Source organism: Thalia democratica, chromosome 5 (assembly GCF_965202585.1).
Source record: "Thalia democratica chromosome 5, ktThaDemo2.hap1.1, whole genome shotgun sequence".
Lineage (NCBI taxonomy): Eukaryota > Metazoa > Chordata > Thaliacea > Salpida > Salpidae > Thalia > Thalia democratica.
This window is the reverse complement of record NC_139169.1, coordinates 77,925,936-77,933,368: the sequence shown is the minus strand read 5'-3', so window position 1 is coordinate 77,933,368 and position 7,433 is coordinate 77,925,936.

The window sequence follows — 7,433 nt, the reverse complement described above, 5'->3', positions numbered from 1 at the left end:
TCTGTGTGTTAACGAATCAACACACTTAAAACTGGGTTCTGTAAAAAAAAATTAAATAATATATACTGTAGTGAAAGAATAGAAGCTAAAGTAGGTGTATAAATGTGTTCATTAAAACTAAAATAAAATAATTTCTACATATTTTTAGAGTTTAATAGTTAATAATAGGTAAAATACTTAATGTTAAATCCAACTGTTAACTATTAACCTCTAAAAATATGTATAAACTACTTTATTTTAATTTTAATGAACACATGTATACACCTACTTTAGCTTATATTCTTTCATTACAATATTTATCTTTTTTTTTTTTTTTTTTTTACAGAAGTGTAATGATTTGTTAACTTATAGAAACATATGTTGGTACAATAAAGAAAGATTACTGTATAATTTATTTTTATTTATAAACTAGTGAACATGTTTAACTAAGATCTTTCGTTAGCAAACACTTAAATATATAATTTGAACAAATAAAACAAGTTTTGAAATAAAGAAATTTTTAGAATTTAAAAAAATTATATTTTGTTTTTTTTTTTTAATATTTTTTTTGTAATAACTAATTAGACCTACAACTGATTTTTTTTTCAAATATGTATTACCTTTTTAGTGTGGCCCTAAAAACTTTGTTTTAAAATTTCGAACTTTGAATTGTCATGTAACTGTGTAGATATGTCTAGCAGAACTTTTTATTACTTGCAAGTTATTTTTAAAAATATTCTAAGCTTTTAAAAGCTGTTTTGTTACCAGCAGCAGATAAATAAATTCAGGATTTGTTGAGTACTGACTGCTAGTTGAGTATGCTCTTTTGGGCTTTGTTAAAAGTGAGTAATCAAGCAACACTTAGTATACTTATGAAACTTGTTGACATGCTAAAAGAAGACAATTATGTTAAACTATTTAATCTTCAACCCATTCTGTAAGTATGAAACCAAAACAGTTTTTTTTAGTTAAGAAATTTTATATTTCTAAAACTACTGCACACAAAGTTATGAAAGTTTGTATAAATACTACTGAAAATATTTTAATCTTAAGCTGAAAAGGAAAATAAAATATTATGTTGATTTTTAAAACTTTAATCTCTTATTGTTATGAAATCAGTTACTTTTGATTGATTTACATAAAGTTTAAACAATATAATATAATGGTAATTAAAAAAACGTATACAATTTCCATAACTATGTGTGTAGTAACTTTGTAAAAAAAAAGGTTCTGGTTCAAATTAAGAATTATCCAATATATCCAAGAACTATCTAATATTTACCCTATAAGTATTTGTTATGACTTACAATAGTTATAATTTTTTAAAGAACAGTTTATAAAAAAATATATATACTGTTTCTTTTTAGAAACTTCATAGTAAAAGTGTAATTATATAGTAAAATTTTATAACAAATAAAACTTAATTATCAAAGGCAGTAAGTATTATCATTTAAGTATCAATTTTCCTATCAATTACATTTAAAAGTTTTTAAAATGTACTAAATAAAAAATCAGTTACTTAAATTACTCTTAATTATCCTATAAAGCTATAATAATAAAAACATTTTTTACAAGTTAGAGTAAAGTAATCACAATAAAAGAATAAAACTAACAACTAATATAAACTTTCCTAAAAACTTTTTGTGCTTATTAACCTATTCTGTTTTAAATATATATATATACTGTTTCTTTTTAGAAACTTAATAGTAAAAATTTAATTATATAGTCATTTAATTATATAGTATATATACTCGTAGTATATATACTAAAACTTAATTATCTTAAGGCAGTAGGTATTATCATTTAAGTATCAATTTTCCTACCTATTTAAAAGTTTTTAAAAAGCTTTAAAAGTTTTTTAAGTGTACTTAAAATTAAAAAGCAGTTACCTAAGTTACTTTTAATTACCCTATAAAGCTATAACAACAATAAAAGCAATATTTAAAATCTAAAGTAAAGTAATTATTGTTTTTAAAATAAACAAATCATAATAAAACAATAAAACTTACGACCAATATAGACTTTCTTAAAAATTATTTGTGTTCATTAACCAATTTCTAATTCAAAAAAATTGTCAAGATTTATTATTAAAAAAAAATTGCTGTCAAGAAAATTGCATTAAGTTTAATTTTAATGTTGTATCACTAAAACTTGAAGTCAATACATTAATATGAACTTATAACAAAACGTTGTATGTATACAAATTTCATAACTATGTGTGCAACAACCAAGGTGGCCACAAAACCTGAAATCCTGAAAAAACCTGGAGAGGAATTTGAGAAACTTTGAAAAAAAAAACAGGAAAAACCTAGAGTTTTAAACAATTTCTACATCTGAATGAGAAAAATAAATATAAATTTTGTCATCATCAACTTTTTTAATTTTTAATTTAAAAAACCATTAAAATAGCTTTACAGTATCTTTTCCAATTTGTTATACTATACACATTATTTTACCTTAAACTGAGTTGTAAGCTAAAAATATACCCAAAAATGTTTACATTCAAAAACTTGGAAGAATTTTTTCAAAAATCAGTGGCAACCCTAAATAACTTTCAAAATATTCAAGTTCTTATCTAGGAAAAATTTTTGTTATGAGGTCAAAATTACAATATGTGCAGTAACTTTGCCTAAAATAAGGTTTCAATCATAAATGTCCTCTAATAACAAGTCTGTATAATTAGAGCTTCTACTATACAATGCCAAACTATGTTGTCTATTGTATTAGTTTTAGTTTTTTTGAACTTGTGTTGGCCATAGGTTATGATCTTGCAATGTTCAACTCAGTGAGCTTTCAAAGCTGTCATTAGAACCCTACACTATCAAGCCAAATTCATAAGTTTCATAAATTACTTTTGATTTATGAAAATTTATTTAGTCTGCCCTCGTTTGATCAGTTTTAGCCAATATTTATTTCGGCCATCATCAAGAATGTTGAGATGTTTTATGCCAGTAACTCAGTACTTAGTTTCAGTACTTAGTACTTAAGCCCGCTTGTTTAAGATCACAATAGCGGTTTCTCGCGACTATTCCTGCCTGATGAGTCCTAATATGGACGAAACCGGTCGTAGGATTGTCTCGGATGCTGTTGTTGTTGATCTTGCGGTAAAGTTCATTGTTTATTATCGATGGCATAAAACATCTCAACATTGTTGATGATGGCTGAAATAAATATTGGCTAAGATTTATGAACATATCATGAGCTGGGTATTTCTTTAATATTTAAGTTATAAAAATACTTCATTATGCTTCAAATTGAAAGTAGTTTTTACTAAACAGATAAAATTGTAATTTTCAAGAGAGTGTTACAACATCTCAGTAATACTGACTGCATTGTGCAATTATCAAGTTACTTATAGCTTGTTTTGTTTTGTTAATCTTTTAAATATGTTAAAAAGTCCCTTAAATGAAAGTTTAATTATGTGTTTGAACCGAAACTTATGTTTTGCTTAGACATGGCTAATTGGGTTTACTATCATTTCTAACCCGATCATTTTTAACCCTCGGTCATTTCTAGATCGATTATTTCTAACCGAATCACTTCTAACTCGTTACTTTATCACTTCTATCCCGATCACTTCTGACCTGATAGTTTCTAACCCGATCATATCCAACTTGATCATATATAACCCGATCGATTCCAATCCAATCACTTCTAACCCGATCACTTATAACCCGATCGTTTCTAACCTGATCACTTTTAACCGGATCGTTTCTAACTAGATCATATCTAACTCGATCGTTTTTAAACTGATCATATCTAACCCGATATTTTCTGACCCCATCATTTCCAACCCGATCACTTCTAATCCATTCATATCTAACCTGATCATTTCTAACCCGAGTGTTTTTAACCCAATCAGTAAAGAAATCTTGTTTTTGAAATTTATTTTAATCAGTGTTGACTTTGAAACCAAACTAATATTAACAAAATTGTTCTTATTTTAAAATATAGTTTACTATGTCTTAACACAAACTTATTGTTTGTATAGCTTTAACTAAAATAAACTTTTGATAAAAATTTAATTCAACTTATTTTAACTTTAAAATGTTTCACTTATTTGAATTTTTTTTCATATTAACCTGCTTAAATCGAATTTTTTTACAGAATAAGATTTACTAGATTACTTTTTTTTTTCTTTTAAATTATGCTTTGTTGAACTTTTAAAGTGAGCTGTTTTTATTACATTAAAGTTTTATGTTGTTGTCATAAAGATAACTAGAATATTATTTTCACACAAGTAAATTAAAAAAGTTAAATTGTTACAAGTGTAATATTCAGATACAAAGACTTTCATATTACATTTTATAAGCTTTGTTGTAAGTCTATCGTATAGTAGTTGACTAATCTGTTACCATTTTATAGTCTGTAAATTTCTACTTTAAGCTTAAAAAATTTTCTGTTCATCTTAAAACATCAAACTCGGCTAGTTTTGTGGCATATAAGTCTATAAACTTTGTTTTTAAGCTAAAAAAAACTACAACGTTTTTCAAGTTTTGTTTATATTGTAGTGTCGGCTCTAGATTGGCTTCCCAACCTAAAATTATGAAATGAAGCTTTAATTATTTACTACAAGCGTTAATATTAATACTCCTAATTTTTTTGGTTGTTTCTTCTCACAATTTTGTTGAATTTTGAACGTTTGTAAATGTTAGATATGCTCCACCATAAGTAAAAATGAAAACACATGTTACTGGTAATAATAAGAACCAATGGGGTGCAGACAATTCAAATTTGGAAAATTCAAGTTCGGGAAATAAAAATTCTTCAAAAAAAATTAAAGGGACACCACAACTACAAAAGTCATGTAAATATAAAAAACTAAAAATAGGTATTCAGGTCTTATTAATATCTCCAAGCCATTTTTTGTTATTTGCAAAGTTTTGAATATTTTTTGAGATATTGCTCAAGTAAATTTTAAAATATAGACATTTTTAGTAAATTTTATTTTGAATATTTAAATTTTGCAAATAAGGAAAAATGGCTTGTGGATATTAATAAGAATTACATACCTATTATTTTAATTTTTTTTTAGTACACTTCATTTTTTGAGATATGGTCTTTTGAATATTTTTTGATAATCTTGAATTTTCACAATTTAAATTTTCTGAATAAGAATTGTTATGTAACCGAATCAATGGAAGTCTAACTTGGAGTAAAATACTTTGCATTATTTTGGCTAAATTTTTCAATTGGAAATGGTAGTACATAGATGTAAATAAGATAAAATAATTTCTTAATCATGAACTTGGTACTGCAAGTTGACTTCAAAAAACTGAATGTTTAGGTTTATTTATTTTTTAATAAGTTTATCTGATACAAGTTTTTAGCTATTTTAGAAATATAGCATCTGTTTATATGAAAGCAGGTTTCTGTATAAAATCAGATTTCTTTTAGCATGATATTTTCTTGATTGATGTTTGTTTTTTATAGTCAAAACTTACAGTCAAAAAATCTATGACATTTTAGGTATTTGGCTAGGGAATTACTATGGTGCAATTTTACCTTTTTATTTGAATTTAGTATCTAAGTTAAATTTTACAGTTTTTTGTTTTTAATAAACATTTAAATTCTATAAGGTTTTAATTTCTGTTAGAATGATAGTTCTACTTTAGTTAATTAAATCAAAAGTTAATCTTAAAACTAAAATATATCACTAGCTAAAGATATATAAGTTAAAATAAATCATAATTTCAAGTTTGTAAAATGTCACTACAGTATCACTATAAATTTTTAATAATTTAAATGACTTTATTAGTTTTTAGTTAACTGTAAAAGAAATTAACTGGGACTGCAATAAATAAATCTTATATTTGTATTTTTGAAATTGCATTTTATACAACAAACAATTAAAGCTCCAATAAACATTATTAACTGTTTTAACTACAAACATGGTTGCCATATACTCAGGCTTCTTGGGCCACTCAGGTTTCTTGATATATTATTATAATTAATTATTATTATTAATAAAATTCTCAGGTTTGTTAGAAATATTGTAAAATCTTTGGCCAACTTGGGTTGTATGAATTTTCAGAGGCATTTTTAAACAACTCAGGCTTGTTTTAAATATATTTTGATATAGTTGAGGCTAACTTAGTTGTATTTTTTTAAGATATGCTTGAATTTGTTCGACTTGAAGTTTTAATTTATTTTTTGTTCTTCTCAACACCAAATCCTTTTGTTACTGTTATCTTATTCTTTGGTGTTTAAGCTTGATTAAAAGTAAACTTAAGTTAATAATTGTAACAGTTTTATTTTAGTTTTTTTTTATTAACTTGGACAAATTATTTAGTCATTAAGAATTTTTTGTTAAAAAGACTCTGTAAACAAAATGCTTTATTTGTATGTAAATTTTCTACATGGTTTCTCTACATTATAAATCTGTGAATTTTTTATTTTACAAAATAAAAACAATAGAATAAAGTTTTAATTTTTGCATAGTGGCAGGCTAATTTGAGTAGCTGTCAAGTTTGTACGAGCGTACAAAATTGCACTAAGACACTTTTGCACGGAGACATTTTTGCACGGGTTGAATATTGTTATTTTTTTTAATCAATTTTAATTTTTTTTTACTATCACTTTTTCCCTAACCCTTACCCTCGGTTGGTAACTTTTTTTTATTAATTAGTTTTTTTTTACTATCACTGTTACCCCTTAGCCTTACCCTCGGTCAGTTATTATTTTTCTGTTTTATTAACTAATTTATATTTTTTTATTATTATTTTTTATTTTTCTGTTTTTTTTACTCTCGTGCAAAGTTGACCCTTGGTGCAAAATTGTCTTCGTGCAATTTTGTCTCCTCGTGCAATTTGTCTTTGTGCAAAAGTATATTCGTGCAATTTTGTGCACTCGTGCAATTTTTCTTCGTACAATTTTGACCCGTTCTCAATTTTAATAGTATATGTAAGCGTAACAAAATAATGTTGTATTGTGTGGCTGCAAGCTAAGTTTTGTGCACACTATGAGAAGATCTAGCATATATAACTAAACACAAAAAGAACAATACTACATGTAACTACAGAAGCCTCTTCTTGTGGGTAGATTTGCTTTACAAAAACTTTGTAACATCAGGTTATTTTGAATGAAAAACTCATTTTTTTAGATCAGATTGTTTTCAAACTATCTAGGATCACTAAAATTAGCTTTGTTAGCAAAAGTATTTCATTCAAAACTCAGTTTGAAAGTTATTTACTTGGAAATATTTTTAACATACTATTCTACAATTTTTATTTTCATTTTACAATCTTAAATAGTTTTAAACAGTATATCAAAAACTTTGTTAAAAAAGTTGTATCAAATTAGTTTAACTGTTCATTGTAAAATATGATTTATCTAGTACTAAAATGCAAAATATAGGCATTCCTTTTATACATGCATATAAAAAACAGATTAGAAACTTTAGCAGTTTTATGCAAAATTTTTATTAGTTAATGTCATTTTTCTTAATCTCAGGC